At 49.8% G+C, this 27,513-nt stretch overlaps 2 long non-coding RNA genes across 3 annotated transcripts; both read right to left on the bottom strand.

Annotated features, from left to right (window-relative positions):
- Positions 1 to 2,537: 2,537 nt before the first annotated feature.
- LOC119087527 lies at positions 2,538 to 7,525 on the bottom strand. Its single transcript, XR_005090991.1, has 3 exons — positions 7,377 to 7,525; positions 6,818 to 6,945; positions 2,538 to 3,274 (listed from the first exon to the last, which is right to left on the bottom strand). It is a non-coding gene; the product is annotated as an uncharacterized LOC119087527 (long non-coding RNA).
- Positions 7,526 to 23,307: 15,782 nt separating this feature from the next.
- LOC114700048 lies at positions 23,308 to 27,250 on the bottom strand. Of its 2 annotated transcripts, none has more exons than XR_003735634.2 (4): positions 26,873 to 27,250; positions 24,069 to 24,204; positions 23,670 to 23,921; positions 23,308 to 23,575 (listed from the first exon to the last, which is right to left on the bottom strand). It is a non-coding gene; the product is annotated as an uncharacterized LOC114700048 (long non-coding RNA). The 2 variants fall into 2 exon arrangements; XR_003735635.2 differs by having other exon boundaries at positions 24,069 to 24,201.
- Positions 27,251 to 27,513: the final 263 nt, after the last annotated feature.

The following is a 27,513-nucleotide window of genomic DNA, read 5'->3' as shown; positions in this document are numbered from 1 at the left end:
CAAATTTTATTCATTCATTCATTCATTCATTCATTGTGTATGGGTGTTTTGCCTGCATGTATGTCTGTGAACTATGCATGTAGTCCCTGCTGAGGCCAGAAAAAAGTGTTGTGTCCCCTGGGAGTAACAGATGGTTGTGAATTGCCATGTGGGTGCCGGAATTAAACCCAGGTTCTCTGGAAGAGCAGCCAGTGCTCTTAACCTCTGAGCCGCCTCTCCAGCATCTTTATTGTTTTCCTTGCTGTGTGCATGTACTGTGCCATAGAGTACTCGTGGAAGTCAGAGAACAACTTGGTGGAGCTGATTATTTCTTCGCACCTTTGTGCAGGTTCGGGGTCTTGAACTCTGGTTGCCAGGCTGTGTTGCAAACACCTTTACCTGTTGAGCCATCTTGACTGGCCAACAACTCACCCTTGAGAGAACCCCTTAATCCTTCCAGAGGACATAGCCCAAGTTGGCCTAAGGCACTCCTACAAGGTCTTACCTCTTAAAGGACTTACCACCCTGCACACCCCCACACTGAGGACTGAGCCCCAGTACTCAAGCCATGCACGTGAGCATGGGTTACCATTTCCTCACCACATTCGTTATTTTTGTCAACACAGTAACAGGGTAAGATGGTAGCTCACTGTGGTTCTGATCTTGATGGCTAGGGATGCTCTACATTCTTCGTATACCTCTTGCCTTTTGTATGTTTTCTTAGGAGAAGTGTCTATTCAAATTATTTACCCGTCTCTAAATGAGATTCATTTTCTCCTTTCTCCTGAACATTTTGAGTTCCTTGTGGAATCTGGATTTTAGTCTCTTATCAGTGAATAGTCTGGAGAGAGTTTGCAGGTGGTCTCTTCATCCTGATTATTATTATTATTATTATTTTTTTTTTTGCAGTGCAGAATCTTCTCAGTTTTTTTTATCTTCTAATTTGTCTATTTTTACTTTTGTTGTCTGTGCTTCTGGGGTCTTATGGAAAAGTCTTTGCCTAGCCCAATGCCTTGAAGGATTTATCCTATTTCTTCTAATAGTGTCGTGGGCTGGCATCTTACACGTAGGGCTTTGATCCATGTTGAATTGATTTTTATGCATGGTGAGAGGTAGGATCAGGAAACACCATGGGACTTAAGCACAACGTCAGGCAAGAGGCAGGTACCTCATTAGGTGCCAGGGACATGGTGACAGCACTTTCATCAGTTCCGGGCTCTTTCTGAAGTCTGACTATGTTCTTGGACTAATTGGTCCTTTGGACTAATCTTATGGGTCTTGCCCCAGGCTGGGAGCTAAGCTGAGTCCAGAGGGAGCGAAGTTCTATGGCCTCCTTAGGAAGTCCGGATGCCCGAGGAGCTGTCAGAGAGAAGCCGCTGACTCTGGACCAGGATGTGCAGAGTAGAAGAGGATTATTTTGCATGCCTCATTCTGATGACTGAATCCTATAAATGAGTTCCTTTCTGAAGGCCTGAAACTCTCAGGAAGGTTGAGGAGGAAACAAGGAGTCAGAACACACGCCAAGAGCTATAAATGTCCTCGTCTGGGGTCATTATCCTCTGCCTATGGGCACTCACTTGGCAGCTCACAGCGAATCAGTCACATCCACCAGTCCAGGTGGACGCACTGGTTATTTAATTAATTGCATGTACATAGTTCAAGGTCCTGGCTCTCGTGTTGGGTGTCTGCCAAGCTCTCCATAGTCTAGAAATATCCCAAGGAACTTTTCTGACTTATAAATAGAATCATTATAATCTCACCTCCCTTGTTCTGTTGCCAAAGCTTCCCATTGGTCGCTTTGAACAACAACTACCGACAAAAGCTGCAAGGCCCTTCCAGCGCACGGTCTGTGGACGGCACTGTCTGTGCTTCTGAGATCCGGTCAGGTGGAGGAGTCTGATACCAGCTCTTTATCCTTCCCCTTCCCCGGCTGCAGTGCTTGAGATTGCAGGCCTGTGCGCCTCCACCACCCCACCGCAGGTAGGGCTGGCAGTCAAACCCAGGTCCTCTGGTGTGCCAGCTCAGCCCTCTACCCACTGAGCACATCACCAGCTGTTTTATATGCTGAGAGTGTTTTATTCATAAAGAATGTGGGCTAAGTTTCATAGTGGTCATGATCCTGTACCTGATCAATAGGCGAGTTACCTTTATGCATCATAGTTGAAGGGTCAGAGAAGCTTTTCCAGGAACTTTGAGTCTATTAGGAATTTCACATTGAAGTTCTGGTCTTTGGGACCCAAAGTAGCCTGGAAGGTAGAGCTAGCTCTTTATCTTTTGAACATCATGCTTTCCCATCTGTGCCATGCAGTTTCCCATGATTCTCAACAGCATTCCATTCATCTCCCTCTAGCCCTACCCCAGCTTTCCATCACCCTAACAGCAGAGCACTCTTCAGTTTTAGTATCAAGACATTCTTCAACCTTGGACTGTGGGCAAGCAATGCAGAGATAAACTCCTTCTCATCGTCTTCCTCCTCACTTCCTCCCTCCTCCCCCTCCTTTTCCTCTTTTCTTCCCTCTCTTCTTCCTTTTTAAAATGTTTTTCTCCCTTTATTTTCTCTTTTTTTTGGGGGGGGGAGGGGTGTCTTGTTATACAACCCAGGGTGGCCTGGAGTTCTTGATCTGCCTCTTCTAGTCTCCTGATGCTGGAATTACAGGTGTGCACACTGACTCCCAGATCCCATGTCCAGCCCCACCTTGACTCTCTTTTTCCCTAAGTTGCATCTTTCAGGGTTCGTGTGAACACACCTTCTAATTATTTGCACACTGGCGTCTTCCTTGCGTTTCCATTTCCGTCCATGTTTTCCTGTGTCCTTTTCTTCCCTACTGTGGCTCAGGCCTCCTCTTTGATTTCTCTCTTCCTCTGGCACATAGCTCTGCGTAGTTCACTTTCTTTCTCTCTAGCAAGAATTTCAGGCACACCTAACTTGCAGACAATAGAAGCAACTATAGTAATTTAAATCAAAAAAGGAATTCAAGATGAAGAATTGGTGCTTAGGAACTTGTTTCAAAGTTGGAAGCTTTGTTTTTCAGTGTCTGCTTCCCAGAAAGCTCACCGAAGAACTGGGGTAACAAAGGAGCTGACAAGGAACAGCTTCAGAATCCAGCCAGCAGATTCCAGGATCATCCATGTTGGCTGCATGCCAGGATCAGGAAGCCATAACCATGACTGTGCTCCTCAGACCCAAGATCCTTCAGCACCGTGCAGGAAGGGGTTGCTGCTGTGGTGGGAAGTAGCTCTGTCCACGTTGCTGTCTCTTTCTCTGCATGGCTAGGCTCATGGGAGGGCAATGTGCCTGGAAGAAGATATGGCTCGGAGTGAGGATCAACAGTATTCATGGGCAGTGGAAAAGGTATGGTCAGGGACTCAGAGAGCTGGGAAAGATACAAATGGGTGATTGGTGATAGTGTGACCTGAGGAATGGGGATGTGGTGAATCCTGAAACTGTAAGGATTTTGTGTCCTTGGTCAGTGCTAGGTAAGTTTGAAAGAGGTTCTCAGTAATCAGGAAGGCATCACCAATGCAAAACAGTTCTCAACTCAAAGGGGGGAAGAAATAGTTTATTCTGGAACCAAAATATGAGTGGCCATGGGTCAGAAAAACAGCTTCAGGTTACCCACTTTCTAACAAGGAAGCAGGTTCGTGGAGTTTTATAGTAATAGAACAAAGAAAGTTATAAATCAGGGCATTTTAAAAATACTTTGGTGGAAACATCAGAGAGTTTGGAGAATTTCAGCGGTAAGCCTAAGATATTATCTGAAAGTATTCCTAGCCCTTCTATTGGTAGAGAATAGAGTTTTGTTAATATATTTCAAAGGTTTATATCTATTTACCAGGATGTTAAGTCTACAGATGCAGGAAAGGAATGGCTATTTGGTAAGCTAGAGATTGCTGGAGATAAATTGTAATTAGGTTCAAAACCATAACATTCCAAACTCTTCACAGTCTTAGAAGTTTTAGCCAGTCAGCCTCTGCAGATGCAACTTCTTTTTGGGAATTATTGTTCATAACACTATGACCCATTCTGTGGATAATGGTCAGACACTTTGCCCCCATTCTGTAAGTCACCCAGTGATCTCTCAGAGATGGAGGTTACATGTGGGCTTGTTAACACAAAGTTTCCTTCACTATGGTGGTTCTGTAGCCTGCTATCCTTTAGAGTCCAACAGCAAGAGGCCAGTGGCTGGTTCTTCCTGGAGTGCTGTGGTGGTTTGAATGAGAATGGCCCCCATAGGCTCATGTATTTGAGTGCTTGGTCCCCAGTTGGTGGAACTGTTTGGGAAGGATTAGGAGGTGTGGCCTTGTTGGAGATGTGTCTCTGGGGACAAAATTTGAGATTCAAAAGTCCAAATCATGCCCAGTTAGCTCTCTTTGTCTCATGGTTGTGCCTGAAGATGCAAGCTCTCAGTTACTGCTTCAGCACCATGCCTGCCCGCCTGCAGCCATGCTCCCCACCATGATGGTCATGGACTCACCCTCGGAAACTGTAAGCCCCAAATAAACCATTTCTTCTATAAATTGCCTTGGTCACAGTGTCTCTCAAAACAACAGAAAAGTAACTAAGGTAAGGACCCTCCGTCATTTCATTACACACAGAGGGGTCACCAACATTCATGGTCTTCTTCCTGTCTTATTCACCCCAAATTACTTCTAATGGAGGAAGTAACTTTTATACAAAAGACTGGATGGACAATGGGTAATTCTCAGGACTCTGTGCTCTGCCAGTGTGTGTTGTCACTCTGGAGAGGCTGTCCAGAGAGAGCGCTAGAATGGCCCCCCAAGGTGGTGGGACGATTTCTACTCTTATTCTCAGCTTGCTTTCACTCTTTCCATCCTATCCCTCTACTCTCCTTGCTCCTACATTTCCTTTTTTCCAGTATGTTCTATGAAGTGCCGTTCTACTTCACAACCAACAATTCTCTTCTCTTCCCCCCCACTTCATCATATTAACTGAAGCTTTGCTCTCCAGACTCCATGTGTTTTCAAGTTGTAGAATCCCTGCTCAGCCTAGCGTGTGCTAAGATGCAGTTGGTCAGCTGTTAAAATGGGAGAGCCAGGGCCTCACTGGCTTGAGGTCTGGCTGGAGTTAGATGTTCAGCTGGTGTCTTGGGGACGATCTCTGAAGCTTTCCCTGCACTGACCCTGTTCTTTGGTAGCATCTCTCTGTGGCCTTAAGAAAATGGCTAGCAGCTAGAGACTGAACAGTCTTACAGATGCGAATCTCAGCAGAGCAGCCCAGTTACTCTCAAACAGAAAGAATCAAAACAGCATCTAATGGGGTTCTGTGCCCCACCTGGGCCATGTGACTATCCTTAAATTACCCTGAATAACCTGGTGACCTCTAAAGAGGCATGCGATTGAATCACACAAAGCTGTGAAGGGGTCATTTAGACAGAGCGTTGCAGATGTGCATTGTGAGACTCCCTCTCAGTCTTTGTTCCCTCCTTATCATGAATCCCGACTCTAGCTGTTCATGGCCTGTTTCTTGCTGCCGAATGTGCCTGTCCCTAAGGACTTGAATTTACCCATACAACCAGCACCCTGGTCCAGAAATAGAACTTACCTCTCTTCTAGAAGCTCCGTGTGAGATGCTTCCTGATCACACTTGGTGTGTGAAAGGCAAAACAGAGACACTTTGAGAAAGCAATGGAGGGAACCATGAGCTTGAACCCTGGAGGAAAAGCCTAACACAGCCAACTCCATTAAAGCGAGGAGTGTCTGCTTGTCAAGGAGTCCTTCAGAAAATACTGAAAAAAATAAAACCTCAGACAGTCCTGGGGGAATGTCAAAAGGTTACAGGATCCCACTGGAGAGAGCTCTTGGCATCTAGAGCAGGAACAATTTGAGCAACAAAGTAAACAATAATAGAACTGGATTATGAACTAAGGCATAAAATAAATAGCCATGGGTATGAGCCGATAATGACTGAATACATAAGCATGCAATGGGGAGGAGGGGCATGTGCTTTGAGCAGAGGGATTGCAATGGATGCAGATACCAGCTCCTCCAGGCTCATCTTCCAAGTCAGGGCTAGACTTAGGGACATGCTTCCAAAGAGGTGAGCATGGAAAAGGAAAGCACTGATAGTCTCATGAAGAATCGGTATGCGGAAAGCATATGCCTAGTTACCAAGCCAGGACCAGGGCACATTCCAGCAGGGTCCTTCTCAAAACACACATCCTTAGTAAGTCTTTCAAAAACACCAGCCAAAATCCAACTGAGGGACCATCTGCCAACTACCCAATCGGTAGACTTCAAAAGTGTCAAGATTTTGAAAAACAGCACCCGTGTTTAATTTGAGCATACAGACTTAGGCAGATGCAAAAGCAAATTCTATTGAGGGTGGGGAGGTGGCTCAGTGGTTAAGGGCATATGCTGCTCCTTCGGAGGATGGATATTTGGTTCCCAGCATCCACATTGGGTGATTCACAGTTGTCAATAACTCCATCTCGGGGGATCAAACACCCTTTTTTTTGGTCTCTGTGGGCACCTGCACTCATGTGTATGCAGTGTACACACAGACACACACACAGACACACACAGACACACACAGACACACACACACACACACACACACACACACACACACACACACTATCCTGTGACCCAGAACTCATTGTACAGAATGAGTTTTTGTACATATAGGAAAGAACCTGAGGGCAAAGAAGTCATGAGGAAGAAGAGATAAAAAATATGTCAAAAAAACCAAAAACTCCAAAAACTAGAGGAGGTAAGTAAATGAGATGTGAAAATGAGATGTGATGACCTGGTTGTCCTGTGGTGACTCAGGAGAAGAGCATTATGGAAAACTGGCAAAATGCAAGCAGTCTATACTTACTAGAGTTGCCCCAATGTTGATTGCTTTATCTGCATGGATGCACCATGGCAATTTACCACGTGGACACTGGAGAAGCTGGATGAAGGGCACAGAGAGTTCTGTAGCATCCTTAATATTCCTCTTCAAATCTAAAATTTTCCAAAACAAAACTATTAAAAAAATACATACTTAAGAGAGCAAAATGCTAAGCGGTAGAGTTTAAGATGTCTGGAATGCATCTAAACCTGAAAAAGACTATTCAGAGCCTGTACGAATCCTTTACAAATTGACAGGCCAGCCAGAGCTACATGGTGAGACCCTGTTCAAAAATAGAGAGCAGATAAACGAACAGAAAACCCACAGTAATGGAGTAGGAAGAGGGAAACCATATGTGGTGGATCCCATCTGTAATCCTAGCACTTAGAAGGCTGAGGCAGGAGTTAGGACTAGCTCGGGCTACACCAGGACACCTTGTCTCAAGAAGGGGACAAACAAAACAGTCGGGCAAAGGAATGTCTGGTGGCCAATAAAACGCGAAGTGTGCTTTGTCTCCATAGAGAAGGCAAGCAAGGGATCTCACCACATCCTCCTGGCGGCTGAGGTCTGCTCACACTCCAGCAGGACGGGCCAGGCAGAGCTCTTCCGTCTCCTCCCTCATCTTCCTCTGTTCGCTCCTCCCCGCCTGCTCTCTTGATCGGAGCCTCTCCCTCTAGTCCTCTGTGCTCCCCACTGCTCACCCCAGTGCTGTCCTCCTTTCCCTGATAATTTTAGTTGTGATCTGGCTCCTTCCTGCCTCTTATCAGCTCGCTTTTCATATCCTCCTGTTTTCTCACTGACTCTTAACTTGGGCTGTTGCTTCATGAACTCTGAAAAAAAAAATCTGTGGTGAAATATTTGGATATGATTTTCATCCACTCAGGCTTGGCGACAAGCACCCTTGCTGGCTGGGCCATCTTCCTTTCTCTTCTGCTTCCTGTCCGTGGGGTGAGTACTTTTGCTCTGTCCTGGGTTCCTGCTGGGATGCATCACCACAGGCTCAAGGCAAAAGGGCCGATCTACCCTGGCCTGAAACCTTCAAAACCTCTCTGCTCTGTAACTTGATTATTTCCTGGAGAGCCAGACCACATACTAGCTCAACTTCTCTTGGTGGGAATCTGACCTTCAGTTCTGTTCTGTGAGAAAACAAGAGGCTCAAAGGCACGGCAGGCCTAGGATTGGGCACGCGATGACCTCTCCAATCAGACTTCCTCAGCCGTATGAGGCCACTGGGGCTGGGCGAAGTGTTGGGTCTCTAGGTATCTCTTGGCTGGGAAGACTAGAGACTGGACAGGAGGGCTTTGAACGTATAAGCAATTTCTGAATGAAGTTCTCCAGGCTGGACAGAGGGGAAGAAAATCAGTACATAGAACCAGTTAGGTCCATCCCTTAGAGAAAGAGACCGATGTAGAACGGTGCAGATGGGTAGGCTTGTGCTAGGCTGAGTTTGGATGGGCTGGCTGTGCGACCTTGCCCACAATGCATCTAGAAGGAGTGAGTGGCATGACTCCCCACCTGCGCTTATGCTCATCCGCAGGCTGCAGTAAAAGCTTGGCGCATACTTGGTGGATCAGTGTGAGCTGCGTGGCAGGCAAGGACCACAACTCCGAAGCTCCGCCTACCGCCCTGGCAGGGAGAGAGTCTCTTGTGTCTGGTGGCTCTATGCTCTCCAACCAGGCTTCCTTAGGGGGCTTTCATGCATATTTCGTCTTGGCTGACATTCCCTCCTCTTCCTGTCCTCATCTCCCATCTCACTGGAAGCCTTCCACCATGGGTCTTCCCCTTCCACTCTGTCACGTGTCCTACCCTGCCCCCCTTCTTTAGAGCCTGCCCCCGAGGCATGATCAACTTTCTGCCTTTGTATTACCTTTGAGTGAATAACTCATAACAACCTCTTTGGAGAATTCCGACATTATCTCCGCAGTAATAATAGGAAAGGGCTGGGGGAGGACCAGGGTCACCTAGAGGGCAGGAACGTGATGGTAAGCCTGCCAGTGGGGGAAAGCTAGTTCCAAAAGAGGATTTCTAAAGGAAACAAGAACAGGGTGAGAGAGAGGAGTTAAAAGCCCCAGCTAGGCTGATAGTGAGTACAAACTCTGCATCACTGAACCATCCCAACAGGTCTGTGAATCCTGAGGTTCTGTGCACCACTTCACAGGAGGAGGGTCCTACAGGACGCAAGCAGGCTCTACTTCACTGGACAGTGTCTGTGCTTGGGCTAAATCTGTCTTTGTGCAACCTTGGTTCGTTCATTCCTCCTCTTTCTCTGTCATCAGGCCCGTAAGTCCAGCCCTGGCGGTGACTCAGATATGTCAAGTCAGGCACATCGTTCGGGAAGAATACCCCAGCATCTCAGTCGCTCCCTGAAGGAGGTAATTCTGAGATGTTGACAAGGAGGGCGCAGAAGGCCTCATCAGTGTTCTCAAGTTGCTGGCCTCAATGAGTCTGCAGAACTCAAGCCTTGAGCGCTCCTGTGGGGAGGGATCAAGGGCCCCACAAGACTTGGGGTGCTTGAGCACAAGAATCAGCACAAATGGGAAGAGACGGGTGCCTTCTGGGCCAGACATGAGTCAAGGAGATGACTTTAAGGAAGAGAAATGGGACAGGACTTGGGGACAGAGCTCCTGCAAAATGGAGGTCAGAGATATGAGAGGTGACAGTGCCCACCCGCGACAGGCTGGAGAGCTGGACACTGAATCTGAGTGATGTGAGCAGTCGGGTCACCAAATGTGCTGAGCAGTCATCAGGGAGGGCCACGGGGTCTCACAATAGCTGAGGGGGGGCAATGTCCTTGGATTGCGTCTTGTGCTTACTATACGGTGATAGATTAATGATTTTACTCGGGGAGAGAATGTGGAGGTGGCGATGTGAGAATAGCAGAGACCCGAATTGGAATCAATACACGGGGAGGGGGGGTCGCGGGGCGGGGGGCGGCGACGACGACACGCGGGGGCTCACATGTCAGCCTAAATAAGTTGAGAGGTGTCAACTGTTCCCCACTAGATGGTACCTGTGGGTGCTATGTACCGTGGAAAGTTACCATTCCTGTCTGTTTTCTGTTCTTTCTTGTTAGTACAATCCAGTGCACTAATTCTCTTGTAGCTGAGGTCACCACAGGCCACAGTTTGGGCCAATGCAACGTAGGTCAAAGTCCTTGGGGAGAGTTGTTCTTTTCCCCCAAGGACAATAAACACTAAGTCTTGCTAGAGAAAGTGGTATTGATATTGGCCGGGTGTGGTGCACACGCCTTTAATCCTGGTACTGGGAGGCAGAGCTGGTGAATCTCTGAGTTGAAGGCCAGCCTGGACTATCTAGCTCGTTCCAGAACCACACAGAGCAGAACATGGATGTGAAGAAGGGAAGTGAATCAGGCATTTTTGTGGCAGTGATAAAAGCCATACAAAGGATGCCAGCGGAAGAAGATAAGGGGGATCCTGTCCCCTGATTATGTCACGAGCAGCTGCCGCAGCCCCGAGCTGCCTTTTGGTGAACACTGCGGCAAACTCGGCTCTCATCCCTGCCACCCAGAGCAGGCAGGGCTTTCTGTTTTTGCAACAGAACATGTTCTTCATGCACACAGGTACCACACGGAGTTTTTCAACCAGCAAAGCTGAGAAGGAGAACATAGAAGGTGGCTAACTCACAGGAATGCATCCACAGGGTTCTTTGATGGCCGTCTGTGGGGACATGTTTCCATTTGCTCCTGGTCTTGAACATAGATTGTGTGCTTTGTGAAAGCTGAGACAGAAGAATGAAATTTAAAGAACAAAGGGGGGGGGGAAGCCCCCCAAGACCATCTATCCGGGGTAACCGTCACTGTGAAGGTGGTGAACGGCCTCAGAGGTTTGCGGATCAGACAGTGATATTTTCCTCACATAAGCGGGACTGCATTTGGGACCTTGCCATTCACTCAGCCATTTACTGTGGACCTTTTCCAGTGGTGTTGTCAAGGGAACTCATTCTGTTATCAGGTTTCATTAGGTCTGCATTACTAATCAATGCCATGATTTCATTGGTTTGAACAGCCAACGGTGTTAAAATGCCAATTGGCGTCTCAGTTTTGTTAATGAGCATAGGGCCGATGCGAGGTTATGGGAAGCACTTTGGAGAGCGTTGTGACTTTTAACGATCGGGCAAACCCTGGGCATGGGATTGCTTGCTCAGGGAGAGGCGTGTGTGCCGGGTCTCACACATGCTCCAGCTGCTCCCTGGCGTGTGGACCTGTCTCCTGAACCTGTCTTCTGGTGTTTCCGGAAACTGTCTCATTTTACTGATTTGGCCTTCCACAAGTTCATCTTTCTGATTCTAAACGGGCCCTGATGTAGCTCAGCGGGGTTCAGTTGCCGCCTCCCTCTAATGTGCTCGTCAGACAGATATTCTAGCTCTGTCGCTCTCTCCCCCTCCTTTTCTTCTTGCCACGGGACCTTGGTTTATTCCCCAAGCTGGTCTGATTTTGAACTTGCTATGTAGCTGAGGATGACTTTGAACTCCCGACCTTCTTGCATTTATTTCAGGGATTATAGGCATGCACCACCACACCTGGTTTATGCAGGACTGGGTGCAGGACCCAGAACTTCCTGCATGCTAGGCAGGCACTCTACTGCCCGGGCCATCCTTAGCCCTGGCATCACATTCTTTAGGCCCACAATTCTACCTTTCTGGAACCACACTCCAGGGAGGCTTTCTTCTTTATGGACTCAAATTCCATTTCCTGTTTGGGCTTTGATTAAGGCCGACTGCCAAAGGCCCAGTTCTCTAAGAGAAACAATAGAATGGGTTTTCTTAACAAGTTCCTTTTACTTCCCATCCAAGCTGCATGTATTCAGACCTCCACAAGTGCTCCTCCAGATGGCTGCCTCCCTGCAGAGAACGCTCTGGAAAGCGCTGACCAGCACCCGCCCCGCCCCCAGCATCTCGGAGATGTTGCCTGTGGGAACTGGTATCACACAGCCTCTGCTTTGCTCTCTTGGGGTATGTAAGCTGTGCCCCATCTTTCTGGCCAACTTGATTGACAGTGAGGACAATGGATTTCAATGTTCCTGCCCTCATTAGGGGAACTGTAGCTGCTCCCTTAGCTCTCCAGCAGAGATGCTGTGAAGAGGCCGGCTGTAAAGTTCTCCACTGTGACAATGTGAGCCCGCAGAACAAAGAACATCCTGTGCCTTGTTCTCATCACTGGACTAAACCACATCAAGGATCTTGTGGGGCCAGGACATCCTAAGCCTTGGGGGGACCAGGTTCTCTTAGTGATGGGTTTCAAAATCCATATATGGACAGGTGAGAACTCACATTTAATTAGCACATGCCCGAGAGTGCCTGCCAGCTCACCCCTTTGGAGTTTCCCTGATGTACCTGCATGCCAGCCCTCCCCCCAAGAAGAAAGGGAGGGTTGACGAAAGCTTCCCACATCCCTGGTGCATGACACACTGTTCCTTTGAAAGACAAATTCTTCCATTTCCCTATGCAGTGGAGACAAGGTTGCTCCCCATCCAGTCTCCCTTGCCAAAGGAGCCTGCTTGGCCTCTAGGCCAGCCCTCCCCCATTGTTCCCTACAACTCGACTCCCCCACCCCTAAAGATTATCGCTACCTGTTTCCATCTGCTTTTGACATTTCCAGCTACTCCCACGGAATTAGAGGCTCCTTGGGCCTCTAGGGTGCCATCCGCCCGAGTCTCGGCTTCTGCTCTGAGCATTGCTGCCAGCCGCCTTGGCTGGCTCTCATTTCTCCTCCTGCAGGGTGCTTCCCTCCAGCTTCCCCCGTGTGGAGGGCGGGCGATTCTGGCTCCAGTGTAAGAGCTCAGTTACTTGCATGGCCAAGGCATCTTTGTGAGGGCACATGCCTTACCCCACGGCACGTGGTTGTGTGTGTGCGCCTGCGTGTGCCCACACGTACACACACATACTCGCATGTGCCCGGCTCTAACATAGGTAGGAGTCAGATTGCTGTGGCTCTCTCTGTTCTAACTGTGTGGGCCTCTTCACTATTTGAAAACAGCAAGGCTCCTCTTACCTCAGGATCTTAGTGCTTCGAGGCTGCTCTCCCCACGTGGCCCCCTTGTCAAAGACCTCCAGACCCACCTACATGAAGGAGCAATCCATGTTGAATGTTGAATCACCTTCAGCATTCCTCCTTTGGCCTCTACCCCCACTTAGCTAACCTATGGAAGTTTCTAGACCTTTATCTCTCTGTCTATACCAGTTTCTCCTTTCTTTACTGTATTCTTTTTTTTTATTGTCTCTCTCCACAAACTCTCAGTTGATAGGCATTTTGTCTGTCTAGTAGGTGTCCAATAGCTAGCTGCTGACTAAACAAATCCTTCTTGGTATACAGTAGGAGCAAATGTGTGGATCAAGGCTGTTAGTTGCAGAATATTTCCAACCAAGATAAAGGGAAAAATGATTCATTCAGGGAACTGGGCAGATTGCAGAGTCAGGACTCTGGGAAGAAGCAGATTCAAGCTGCAGCTTCCAGAAATGTCTGCCAGCAGAGCTGGCTCTAGCCTCTGCTGCAGTCAGTAGGCTGCTGCCACAGCGTGGGCTGCAAAGGTGTGCCAAGGCTGTTACCATCCACTATGGCAACTTCGTGCTTTTCCCCCCTAGGAACTCGGGTCTGAACCTAGGTGTTATGAGGGTGTACATGGGGCGGAGCCAAAATCCAGTGTCTCTTCTGTAGTGACAAGGCCTGGAAATGGGCTCCCCCGCCCCATTCAGTATTAGGAAGGCAGTATTCATTGTTGTTGGGGGTTTTTACTCTTTTCTGGGGGGCCTGCCACCCAGCTCCCAAATAAATCACACACAGAGTCTTATTATTACTTATGAATGCCCAGCCTTAGCTTGGCTTAGTTTCTAGCCAGCTTTCCTTATCTTAAATTATCCCGTCTACCTTTTGCCTCTGGGCTTTTCCTGTTCTCTTCCTTGTGTAAATCTTACTCTTACTCTGTGGCTTGCTGGTTGTGTGGCTGGGTGGTTGGCCCCTGATGTCCTCCTCCTCTGGCCACTAGATCTCCTTCCTCCCAGATTTCTCCTTCTATATATTCTCCCTGCCTGCTAGCCCCGCCTATCCTTTCTCCTGCCTTGCTATTGGCCAGTTCTTTATTAGACCATCAGGTGTATTAGACAGGCACAGTAACACAGCTTCACAGAGTTAAACAAATGCAACACAAACAAAAGTAACACACCTTAAAATAGTCTACTATGGTTCATAATCCGGTCTGAGTCTAGACTCTGTGGCTGAAGCATAATGCCAGAGACTGGGTGATTTACAATGAGCAGAAGTACTTAGGCTCACAGTTTTGGAGGCTAGGAAGCCAAAGAGCATAGCACAGACATCTGATTAGCTTCTGCTGAGGCCTCAAGCGGCTGCAACTGTGGTGGAAAGCTGAGAGGAAGCAGGCGGTGCCAAAGGGACCAGAGCAAGGACAAGTGATGCATCATTTCCCATCTTCCGCTTTTCTGGAGACAAACCCAGTCAGTCCTGAGAGCAGCCACTCGATCACTACAGCAAGCAAGGTGATGAGGTCCTCCTAAGGTCCCAATGGTCTCCTAAAGCCCCTCCCCCTCCCCAAGCCTCCATAGTGTCCACCAAATTTCAACTTGCATTTGGGAGGGGGAAAACCGTTGTATAGAAGATGGGGCAACTGTGAAGGTGTGTGTAAAGAGTTTTGGAGGCGCCTTGAATGACAGCTGTCTAATATACACGCTCATCTAGGTTTTCAACTCTGATGAGATTCTGAACTTTGATGCAGTTTTAGTCTTTGGGGAGTGCTTGTTTGAGCAGCTCTGTGGGCACTGGTCTCCCTGATCTCTTTTCCTGGTCTCCCTGACCTCTTTTCCTGGTCTCCCTGACCTCTTTTCTGTCCTGTTTCCTTCAGCCTCTCTCTCCTCCTTTGCCTTTCCTTTGTGTTCTGTTGACCCCTGCTCAGTGGTGAGAGATGACAGACTGGCCTTAAACTCTTCATTCTCCTGCCTCAGTCTCATGAGCGATGGGGTCACAGATGTGTGCACCACACCCAAGGCGAAACTGAAAATTCTTAATTGTGATAAAACGAAAACATTGATTTTATCTCGTGGTTTCAGCCTTTTAAGTCTTGTCTATGGATCTCACCCACATTCATTTCCATGTAGCAAATGTGTCGTTATATGTTTCTATTGGCTGGATGGTTATCTTTCGCACATAGGTCCCTAATTCTCCTGGAACCCACAGTGCATGTGGTAGATCTAGCTCTCTTCTTCCCACATAAAGAGCACAGTTTTCTTAGCAACCATTTGCTAAATATTTTGTCCTTCTATACTTACTTATGAGGCTTTTCCTGTTAGAATCCAAGTTCCTGGACATGCACTGGCCTTATGTCCAAGCTCTCTGTTTTGACCCGAGGCGACAGAAATGTACCTTCTTATTACGAAGACCCTGGGATGCACTGATGTTTCAATGAGGAAAATTCTTCTTCTTCTCTATCTCTTTTTAAATGATCAAGGGAGTCATGTGGAAACTTTCATTCATTTTTACAAATTTTGGAATATATAAATTTACCAATTTCTGGATTCTTCTGCTTCTGCTTTCCAGTGCCAGGATTGTGGACATGTGCTACTAGGCCTAGTTGGAAATGGTATTTTTATAATTGCCCCACATAACAACATGGATTATTCAGTTCATTTAGAGTCTTGTCACTTTAGTAGAGGGGAATGGGATCTTTCTTAGAATACTAGCTAGCTCTGTCTTGTATTTTGCTGCCATTAGGAATGATATCTTTTAAAAATATTTATTTATTTTTAAGAATATATATAAATAAATAAAACATGTTTTGCCTGTATGTCTGTGTACCACATGTGTAACTGATACCCATAGAAGTCAGAAGAGGGCATTGGTTCTCTGTGGGAGCCCATCCTCGGGTTCCTTGTGGCTTTACCCAGCAGGTCCGAATAGAGGATGATCAGGACCACGGGCCTGAGTGCAGGTGTCTGAGATGGTCTGCACTTGGCTATGCTGGGGGAGGAGGTCTTTTGCTCCACCCCTTGGCATCTCTATAAAAACCCTGGGCCAGAGACAGTTGGGGCCCGTTGGAATAGGTTCCAGGCCCTCTCGAGGCTATCCTTTATTTTCTATCTGTTTATCTCCACAAGATTCTCCGCTATAAATCCTTCTATCTAATATTTCCTGCTGATCGCACTCAAGAAAACTCTGGGAAGCTGTGGGGTAGTGGGTAAACACCCCACAGTTCTCCTGGACCTGGAGTCGTAGACAGCTGTGAGCCACCATGTGGGTGCTGGGAACTGAACCTGGGTCTTCTGCAAGAACAGCAGGTGCTCTTAACTGCTGAGACACCTTGCCGGCCCCTATTTTTATTTTAATATGTATGAGTGTTTTGCTTATGTGCATGTATGTACACCATGTGCATGCCTGGGTCCTGCAAAGGCCAGACAAGGGTATGGAATCTTCTGGAACTAGAGTTAGGATGGCTGAGAGCCTTCATGTGAGTGGTGGGAATGGAACCCAGGTTCCCTGCAAAAGCTGAAAGTGCTCGTAATGTCTGGACTATCTCTCCAGCCACAGGAATGGCATCCCCTCTCTCTTTAGTGTTATGAATGGTTATTATGGCGAGGAAAAGTACTGTTGATTTTATAAGTTGATGTTACATATATCCAGCAACTTTCTCGTGAATTCTAACAAAGAGTTCACATTCTGTGTAGATTTCTACATTGTCCACACATGACATTTTTAAATCCCTTGCCCTCAATTCCCAGACCTCTGATTTCTTTTTCTTGCCCTGTAACTTTGGCCACCATCTCTGGCTCTTTGTTACATAATGGCAATGCTAATAGGCATCTTTATTGTGCTGCCAATCTTTTATTTATTTTTTGGTGCTGAGGATGGAACCCCGGGCTTCACACATGCCGAGCCTATATTCTGCCATACTTGTAGCCCAAATACTGCCAATCATGGTTTTTACATTTTAAATCCCTTGTTCTGAGATGGAGTCTCACTCTTGTGGGACTTCCAGAGTAGCAAGGACAAGGGCTGTGTGCCACTGTGTCCGGCTCCAATGCTGCCAGTCCTAATGAGGGTGATTCCAAAGTTCCTTTGTTAGGTGAGGCTTGTGCTGGAGGGGTTTGATGTACAGTCTTGTCAACCATGTGGTTCTGGTCACACTTTAGTTTCCTAAGTTATTCTGTGGTTCTCTGTGCTATGAAGGGCTGCCCTTCTCCCAGGTCCCAACACACAGGGAGCAGGTAACTTCAATACTGGAACAGCACTGTAGCCCAGACACTGACGTTTAGCAAAGAAGTCACTATAGGAAGCCCATTCCACCATTTAGGAAAGTTAATCCAGGCAGATAGAGATGCCACCTCTTTACGGTGGCGTCATTCAATACATCGCCCAGTGGCTAGGCCCACCACCGAGGCGTATCTGTGGCATACCCATGCATGTGTTGGGGTGTGTGTGTGGCATGTAGGGATGTTTTGGAGTTTGAATGGGACCTGCCCCTTACAAGCTGTATGATCATGAATAAGTTATCTGATCTCCTTAACCCTTGGTGTCCTCATCTGCAAAACACGGAAAGGGGTGGTCCCCAGGGAAGCCACACGTGGGTTAAGTGACCCAACCCCTAGAACAAACATATGGCAGGGCAGTCACTGTCAGCTGTGGTATCAGTGATCCCTAAAAGGAACATTGCCACCGGTGTGGGAAAAGCAGACATTCCACAGAGTCTTTGAGGCTATGAGAAATGCTCAGATAAGGGGGGGGGGGGAGTGAACACTGTATGCAGACGAAGCCAACATTTATTTTAAATGTTTTAAAGCTTGGAAAATGAAAGACTGAAGGGAGATAAATGAATATGAGAATTCTTAGTAATTTTTTTTAAACAAGGTCTCTTTTATAATTTTTCTGTTTCCAAATTTTCCTGCAGTGAATGTATTACTTTCATAAATCTTTAAAACATGTTTTATAGTAACAAAAATCTCAGCGTGACTCATCAGGGACAAGGCTGCCAAGTGTCTGGGCTGTGGTGGTAGATATGTGTGCCCCTAAACGGGCCTGTGTGTCTGGCACAGGCCTGGCCCCTCGGGATCAGTGTTTTGTTTATCTCTGGGCATGGGTAGCCATGGGGATCTTAAGTGCCACAGTGGAGCAGATATGGCCAGTATGTGAAGGACGCAGAACCAAAAGGGAAGACAGCCGAGAGAGTAGGAGGGTGACTGGAAGAGCAGGGGATCCCCGGCATGGAGGACAAGTGGAGAAGAGCGGCAGGATGGAGAGCTAGAGAGACTCCAAGTCTGAGACAAAGACAGGGTTGGATAGAGATCAAGATAGAGATGGCAGACAGATGGGAGGGAGAAGACAGAGGGGCGGACACAGAGCCAAAGTAGAGAAAGAGAAGAGGGAGACACAGGAGACAGAAACAGATGAGAGACACAGAGAGGATGGGGGAGAGGCCGGAGGGAGGGGTGTGGCTGTGGGAGGGGCCTCTATTGCTGCTTCTGTACTGTGCCTGGTATGGGGTCCCAGCTCAGCATTCCTGCTCAGTCATGGGGTCCAAATGTGAGTCTGGCATCCTTACAGATCCCATCCGCTGTCCCGCGGTCCAGGATCCTAGGACTGATGTGAGCAATGTGACCTTCCAGGACAGAGTCCCGGTCTTTGGGTTGTGACCTGCAGTGTTTGGATGCTCCAAGCAAGGAGACAGATCCTACCCAGATGTGAATGAAACCGAACTGCTCAGGCTGAAGGTGGATAGAGGCCCCGCCCCAGCCCCTCCTGAGAGGCCCCGCCCCAGCCCCTCCTGAGAGGCCCCGCCCCAGCCCCTCCTGAGAGGCCCCGCCCCAGCCCCTCCTGAGAGGCCCCGCCCCAGCTCCTCCTGAGAGGCCCCGCCCCAGCCCCTCCTGAGAGGCCCCGCCCCAGCCCCTCCTGAGAGGCCCCGCCCCAGCCCCTCCTGAGAGGCCCCGCCCCAGCCCCTCCTGAGAGGCCCCGCCCCAGCCCCTCCTATGTCTCTTTGAATCCCAGCTCTTTGGCAGGGTCTGGGGGTTTGATCTTCTATCACAGGCGTGTGCCCTCAAGTCTTCCTCCCAGCTCTTGTTTCAAAGCCTTATTCAGGCGGCGGTTTTTAGTCACATCCACCCAAAAGCTCGAGAGTAACAAACAGAGTGACCGAGACACGGGTGAGCAGGAGGTAAACCTGAGGCTTTAGGTAAAAGGGACCCAGGGACACTGTCCAAGATGCAGCCTTTGCAGGGCATGGACCATCACACCCTGAGCCAACACTCGGTCTGCTCTTCCTCTAGCCCTGTAACCGTCATAAAGTTCCAAGTGTCTCTACGCCTGAGATCCCTCAGCTCTTAGAGCAAGTGGTACCCTCTCTGTCCAAAATGATGGCTGGATACGGGAGCAGGATAGGAGGCCGGCAGCCCCTCAGGGGATGGTGGATGAGACACTGGGCCACCAAAAGGAGTCCTAACACAGAGTTTGCAGACAGGATAGCCTGGGAAAACATGAGAGCAGCATGCTCGCCCAGGAGCGTCACAAAGATCACAGAGCCCCCCTTTATCACAGAGCTACATTCAGCCTCGGGGAGGCGCCCAGGGACTGAGAAAAATGTCTGTGACTTAGAGAATTCCAGACGATGAAGATGAAGACACGAACAGTACTGGCCTTGGGCTGGGGCCTCTGTGGAGAAAGACTGTAGCAGAGGTGACCGCTGCATGCTTGTGGTTTACATGTCCCCCATAGGCTCGTGTATGAGATGTTTGCTCCCTGACTGGAGAAGCTGATTTGGGAGGCCATGGAACTTGTAAAAGGCGGCCTCAGCTGGCAAAAGTAGGGGATGAACCTTTGAGGGTTGTACCCAAGTTCAGCCCCGCCCACTCTCCTCGGCCGGCCGTCACATGCCCGCCCCCCCCCCGCCCCTGCTGCGACTGAGCAGATCTAAGGTTGGGGGGGTGCAGACTGAGGGTTCCAGGTCCTCGTGGCCCTGAACAACGCACTGGACAGGTGAGGCGCAGCCGCAAAGGAGATAGTTTAGGAACATGAGCTGCACGATGGGTCAGAGCCGGACCCAGGTCTGGACCTGAGGTCAAAGTGTCAAAGTGGGACCTATGGCCTTTGAGGGGTCGTTTACTTATTACCCCCCCCCCCCGTGTGTGTCCATGCTCCATTTTATCACACAACAGAAGCGGGGCCGGGGTTTTCCAGTCTTTCTCTGCGGTTGCTCCCCTCCGTGGGCTCCCTAAAACGGCGCCACCAACACTACAGACCAAGTGTTCAAACAGGAGCCTGTGGGGGAAATTCCACATTTGGGCCCAGGAGCACGGCAACTTTTAGTGTTTAGGGGATTCTCGAAGTAGAACAAGCGAGATGCATGCTGGCCTTGCCCGTCCCACATGGACGCGCATGCTCAGAGAGGATGCGTCCCGCCGTGCTGCCTGTGGATTTGCCCTTTGTACCGCTGGTTGACAGTTTCCCCGCACTGCCCTTATTAACTCCTAAAAAGGGAAGGTGTCGTGGAGAGGACGGCGACAGGAGGAAGGGGTGGCCAGTTTGGCTTTTGCTCCTGTGCTTGGGTGACAGAGGCATTTTGATGGCTGGTTTTGTCCACGTGGCACAGCCTCACATGCTTGGGGAAGAATGTCTTAACGAGGGATGATCTAGAGCAGGCTGGCCCGTAGGCATGTTTTTTGGGGAAATATCTGGATTACATTAGTTCACGTGAGAAGACCTGCCCCGCATGGGTGGCAACATTCCCTAAGCGGGAGGTCCTGAACTGTATCCGTGGGGGAAGCGAGCTGAGCTAGGCATGCGTGCATTTTACCCCTGTTCCGTTCCTGACTGTGGTTGTGACTAGATGTCCCGAGCTTTGTTTGCACCTTGACCTCCCCGCCATGATGGGCGGTAACCTGGATCTGTGAGCTGAAATCAGACCCTTTCTCCCTAAATTGCTTTTGCATTTTTTTTTTTTTAAATTACAGCAACATGAAACAAAACTAGGAGGAATAACGGTGACTTCCCCATCCAAAGCACACAGATAAACTGGCGTGTGATCGAGAGCTGGCTTAGACACATTGGAGGTGGGATTCTCATGGGACAGAGACAGAGTCATTATCACCAACAGTTAGGGGAGCAGGGCTCCGGCATGGGGAGCTACAGGGCTCCAGAAACCTGGTGGGCAGGCATGGGGAGTCTTCAGTGGCCTCAACAATGAGGCTGATACTGGTTGTTTTTCACAGTCCTTCCCCCAGCTGAACCCTGAAATTACTTGCGGGTGGTAATGTCCGTGCAGAGGAATCCAGCTCCCAGAGGCCCCGCATGGCTAAGAGTTACCATTCATGATTTGTAAGTACAGCTTATGTCTGTGAACTTCTTCGCATGGCTTTGGAACAGGCTCTCACTGAGTAGCCTTGGCTGACCTTGAATGCATGGCGATTCTCCTGCCTCAACCCTCCAAATGCTGAGATGATAAGCCTGTGACACCTTCCTAAGAAGTGCTTGTAAATTCTTGAAGTGGGGCCATGCCGTCCTTTATCCTCTCAGACGTGATGTTCCGCTGGAGCCCTCACCTTGGTCTGGGAGGCTGTGAGGAAGAAGGAGGCCCAGCAACAGCTGGACCTGCATTTCACATACAAGTAAACGTGGCCTGTGGAAGTCACTTTTAATGTAGCTTTCTGTGACATTCAGATGAACTTGGTCTAAATGAATCCACGATAATTCTGTGACATTTGGTCACGCTTCTGCCTCACACCTGGGGGCATTTTCGCCTCGGCATTAATCTGTGCGAGATTAACAGGGCTCCAGCCTGGCCTGGCCCGGTTGGCAGTTTGAAGTGTTGAGCGCCACCTGGCGGCCGCACGGCACATGGCGCTACCCGGAGGTGCCCCGAGGGAAGTCTGTTTCCCAGCCATTTGCATCCCAGGCCCAGTTTATCCTTTGGTCGGCACCCTGAATCTTGAACGTCAGCGGCTTGGCAAGCACTACAGGAATTTAAGACACCATCGAGCTTCCTAGCTTATGTGGGCTCCGGAAATTGAGGGGGGGCGTTGCTTCTAGGAAGTGTCTGGCTATCCTTCCCCTCCTGCCAATTGAGAACTGGCTACTAAATAAAGATGCCATGTGACCTGCCTTCTGCAGACTCCCGGTCTCAGAGCAACAGTTAAAGTGGAGAGGAGGGAGGCAGATGACTCACCGAAACTCCGGAGCAGGAAATTAGCACCCTGGGAGCCTGACCCGGCAGCAGCTCTTACAGAATTGATTGGCGGCGGTTTGAGCCCTGGGTGGAGTGGCTTTAATGTGGCCGAGCTTATTAATACTTCCTTCTGCCGACCTTGGGCACAAACCTAAAATGGAGCTAGGTATGGTGGCTCAGGCCTGTAATTTTAGCGCTCAGGAAGCTGAGGCAGGAGGATTGCTATGAGTTCCAGGGCAGCCTGAGCTCAAGGACAAAACAAACGAACAAAAAAAGACCCCAAACAAACTCTGAAATCACCAATAATGGCTCCTACCAGCGTTCTTCAAGGCTTAGACATTGGCGAGGTTGGTGGAGAGACTCTGGGCGGGGCCACACAGCCGGCTACCCACACCGGTCACTGCAGGTGGTGGCCTGTCTTCTCCCTAGGGAACCCTTTTCTAATGGAACGGCCTGATGCTGCCTGGGTGCAGGGTCCCTCTCAGCCTTTGGACTGAGTGTGGCTCCAAGCAACAGAGACAAGATGGCAGAGGTCTTGGAGAAAGCACAGCGGAGAGCAAGACTTAGCAGACAATTTCTACCTTTCAGTCAGGAGCAGAAACTGCAGCCCCCTGGTGGCCGCCGCGGTGTGCAGGCTGCTCCCCAGCGGGTGTGTGGGAGGAAGGCATGGATGTTCTGAGAACTCAATGTCTGTGGCTTGCCATGCTGGGGTCAGTGAAGCAGGTGAGGTGGGGAGCCCTGGCCATGTGGATGACAGCCCCAGGGCAGACAGAGTGGCCACAGGGTCAAGGTCTCAGCTGACACTGAGAAGCCGAGCCAGGGACACACAGAACTGCTTGCCACCTAGGCAGTGCGCCCTTCAGGCCTGGGACGAGGGGACTTGAAAGTCAGCTGGACATTTTCCTGCTAGAGAAATTGGGGTCTCAGAGGTCATGTGACTCCTCTGCGAATCTGCAGAGCTAGGTGGCATCAGACTTCTACTCCAGCAGAGATTCCTTCCACAAGGTTGTGGGGTCCAGACAACCCAGAGGCCCCTGTTCCAAAATGTTTTATCTTGTTTTATACTTAAAATAACCAAGTTTTGCCAGGCGGTGGTGGCGTACGCCTTTAATCCCAGCACCCGAGAGGCAGAGGCAGGTGGATCTCTGTGAGTTCAAGGCTAGCCTGGTCTACAAAGTGAGTTCCAGGAAAGGCACAAAGATACACAAAGAAACCCTGTTTCAAAAAACCAAGTAAATAAATAAATAAATAAATAAATAAATAAATAAAATAAAATAAAAAACCAAAGCAACAACAACAACAAAACCAAGTTTTTGTTTGTTTTGGGTTTTTAGAAAGGGTCTCCATGTTCACTTAGACTGGGCTTGATCTCCTTCAGAGAGAGCTCTGATCCACGCTGATGCTGAGCCAGGCTTTCTGTCTGGCGGAGAATGCAGCACAGGTGGTCACAGCCTCCTTCCCGTCCATCCCTCTCCCAAAGGCCTCTAAAGCAACAGGTTCCGTGGCCACATGGCTTCCTCCTCCTTATGTAAAACAGTCGAGTTCTCCAACAGCTTTTCATTTGCATCTCCACCTGGCAGCGGAGGAACCACAAACAAAATCACATTCTGCTTTACATGGGGCTGACATGAGTCAGGGCTACAGGGAGACAGGTGGGCAGGACACACCTTGCTTATGTCCTCTGCTCCCCCTCCGCTGCAGGCTGGGCTGGCTGAGGGTCTTTGTAAAGACGGCTCAGGGCGCGGCAGGGGTATCTCTTCTCAGAGCCCGGCCCCACGTGCTCCTCAGCGTCTGTTCCCATGTGTGTGGTACTCCTGCCAGCCTGTCTGTCCCGGGGGAGAATGGCTCTGTTCCTGGTGAGGCACAGGTGGGTGGCTGTGTGTTGAACAGGGCTCCCCCTCCTGGGAATGTCTTTTGGTCTAGAAGCCAAAAGCACACAGAGAGGTGTCCCAGGCAGATCCCAGCCTAGATCCCTGCCCCCTGCCCACATTCTGGGGCCTGTGAGCAGCCAAATGGCCAGGGCCATCTGGGGCCATGGAGGCAGATCATCAAACCAAGATCTTTACCATCTGCTACCCCAAAGGGTGTTGCTGGGGTCCTCCTCCAGAGCCTTTACCCACGGGTGTGACTTTGTTTCCAGCTAGGTGGTGTCTGTCCGAGCTCAGTTGGCCCTGGGTCCTGAGGCAGATGGTCCTGGAACTACTTAAGGGACAGCAGTGCCTGGGGTCAGATGGGGACAGAGGTGACAGCTTTTCCTGCCTTCCCACCTGTGTTTTTGGGTCTGGGTGTGTTTACCAGAACGATACTGGAGGGGGCCCCAGGGGCCATCTGTGACACAATGTCCAGGTCCTTCTTGTCTGGAACAAGGACTTGAGACATAGAGTAGCAGGAAAGTGTAGATGTATTAGGAGTGAGAGTGAGTACAGTGTGTTCTCCATGGACAGAGGGAGCCTGAACAAGCTTGTGGCTCATAGGCCCTCTGCCTAGGGCTTTTCTTTACAAAGTGGGTGTGTGTGTGTGCGTGCATTTTCTTGATAGGAGTGGACTTTTTCTTAACTGTAGCAAGTGATCGATTTTTCTTTTTGGTTTGCACAATCCTTGGAGGTCCAGGGCAGTCCCAGGGAAGGTCTTTCGGTCTTTCTTGGTTGCTGGGCACCAAGTTAGCCGTCCTATGACTCACAGTCACGTGTGTCTGACTCTGGAACCCTCCCCTGCTCTCCTCTGTTCTGCTGCAGGGACAGACTCCTGCAGGCCATGTCTCTGTTCTTCCTGCTCCCATCCTTGGGAGGCGCTGCTGGGGTACTACAGCTGGATGGAGCCGGTTCCTCCTGTCCCCGTCCAGCGGTGACAGACAAGACCACAGAGGTTCCAGCTTCCCTGGGTAACCCATCGCTGGCCTTGGGGGCACCTCCCCCTCCTCCTGTCCCTTGCTGTTCCTCAGCTGTGGTGTCAATTCTGGAATGCCTGGCTCACTTGTCCTTGGCTCCTTTATGCCCTGAGATACCAGTTCCCCGAAGGTCATGTCTCTGCATTAAACACTGGACAACGTCTTTTCTCCAGACCCATGCAGGCTTACACCGCAGAGGAGGACCTTGAGTGTCTTTCTCGGCTGCTCTCTGCCTCATTCCCTTGGGATAAGGTCTCTCACTGGGTCTAGAGCTAGGCTGGCAGCCGACCAGTCCTCCTCTCTACCCCACACAGTAAAGAAGTTACAGACATCAGTGGCCAGATTTCTTAGTACATGCTTGGGGGCTAGAACCCAGGTCCTCATGTTTGTGCGGTGGCGGCGATAGCCCTCTCCCCCGGGCCAGCTCCCCAGCTCCTCTCCTGCCTTTTGACAATGAACTTGTCAGGCTCACAGAAAACTCTCAGCTGATACCCACTTCAGTTTTCCTATGCGTCTCAGGTCAGCCTGACCCCCGGCTCGAGGGCTCTGCCAGGTCAGTCCTTCCTTTCCTACGCCTGAGAACAGGTGTGTGTGCGGGGGCGGGGGGGGGCAATTTTTAGGATAACTAGTTTTGGAGGAGGTGTCTTCTGGCTCACACAGCCCTCAGGCTCTGCTTGGAAGAGAATGCAAATAAGGCTCCGTTGCTGTGCTTGAGGTCGTGCAGGCCATCGTGGAGCCCGGAACTGCGTGGGGCCCAAGGACTCTGACTCCTGCCTCCCGCCATCCACTCTGCAGCCCCCACCACGCAGCCTCTATCCCCACCAAGCCGCTCACGTGAGCTAATGTAGTAGGACTATCATTCCAGACTCCTGCGGCCATCATTACAAGGTGCTCAAACTGGGTGCCTTGTAATAACAGGAATTTATTCTCTCAGAGCCCTAGATGCTGGGGTCTGAGAGCCAAGTGTTGGCAGGGCCATGCGCTCACCAAAGGTTTTAGGGGAAGATCCTTCCTTATGCTCGCTGATTTTGAGAAGGCCACTGTCCCATGGTAGCGTTGTTCTAATCTCTGCCTCCGTTTTCATTTTTAAGTTATTTTTCTTTTTAGATAGGGCCCCAGTTTGTAGCCCATGTTGGGCTCAAACTTGTGGTCCTCCTGCCTCAGCTTTCTGAGTGTTGGGCTCATAGGACACATGCCACCACATTTGACTGTCTCCATCATCAAGCTTTTTTTTTTTAAAAAAAATATTTATTTAATTTGTGTGTATGTTATCTGCGTGTACCTGTGTGAACCATGTGTGTGCCTGGTGCCTTCATCGGTCAAAAGTGGGCATTGGATACCCTGGAATTTGAGTTACAGGCATCTGTGAGCCTTGTGGATGCTGGAGATGGAAACCGGGTCCTCTGTAAGAGCAGCAGCAAGTGCTCTTAACTGCTGAGCCATCTCATCACCCCTAGGCCCCTTTCTTTATGTGGACTTCTTTTGTAAATGTGTCTCTCTGTATCCTTTCCTATTGGAAGGAAGGAAGGGAAGGAGGGAGGGAGGGAGGGAGGGAAAAAGAAAGAGGAGATGAAGAGAGGAGAAGGCAAGTCAGAGGGAGTTATTGCAGTCGTGGGTGGCCCACAGAGGCCCCACCTGGCAGGCCAGGCCACGGTAGGAGCAATTTATAGCCAAGAAGTAATTGAACAGATTCAGGTCTCACAAGCCCAAACAGAGTCCCGGATTCTTGCTGTTCGGGAAGCTCATTAAAAAGAAGAATGGGAAGAAGGCAGCAGACCAGGGAATAGAGCTCTCTCCAGAGTCTGGGGATTTTTCCAAAGCCCAAAGTCAAGAGCATCCAGCACATTTCACCCTCTGAACTGTGGCGGTGAGCTCTGGGGCTGTCTCCAGATGGGAGCCCACCCTGTAGAGACTCCGCCCACCTGGTTCCCCTGCCAGCCACAGAGTCTGCTCTCACCTGGTCTTCAGGTTTGACTCACTTACCTTGTCTGTGGAATCATTCAGAACAGCCAATCACAGCCTCCTGTGGGAGCCAGTGAGACTCGCCTTCTTGCTGCTGCCCAGCCAGCCTATGGTCCCGGGGTTGCCGGCTCACTCTGTTCCCCAGAGCTTTTAGGAGATGTGACTGATGGCAGTTGCTGTGTGTTTGGCTCACTTGTACTAGTTAGTGCCGGGGAGTCTGTCCTCACTAACGGGGTGAGGTGGAGGCTATCTGAACATTCTAAACAGGGAGCAGTCTCAGCTCTCAGGCTATGCTGAGGGAGCCTGGGATCGTTGCCCACCTCCAGTCTCTTGGAGCAGGAAGGGAGTTCACTGACGTGAGGGAAGAGGTCAGTGTGTGTGTGTGGGAGTGTGCCCAGCTCCTCTCTCCGCAGCTAACCAGGGAGGCTCCCCTAGGGAATAACCCTGAGAGCTTGCATATGCCTGCCTGGAGTAGGCATGAGGGAGAGCCGGTGCCCTGGAATTTGCAAGGTCATGAAGTCTACATGAACTTGAGAACTGGAGCTTACTTCTTGTCAGAAGTTTGAATCAACTGGAGATGGCCAGGCAGGGAGAGCAGCCTAATGCTACCCCTCTTCAGTGATAAGGCTGGTGTCCTGCCCAACTGTGGGGGACTCCAGAGA

The sequence above is a fragment of the Peromyscus leucopus genome, chromosome 3 (genome assembly GCF_004664715.2).
Source record: "Peromyscus leucopus breed LL Stock chromosome 3, UCI_PerLeu_2.1, whole genome shotgun sequence".
In the NCBI taxonomy this organism is placed as follows: Eukaryota; Metazoa; Chordata; class Mammalia; order Rodentia; family Cricetidae; genus Peromyscus; species Peromyscus leucopus.
The sequence above is the reverse complement of the archived record's forward strand: the minus strand, read 5'-3'. Positions and strand labels throughout refer to the sequence as shown.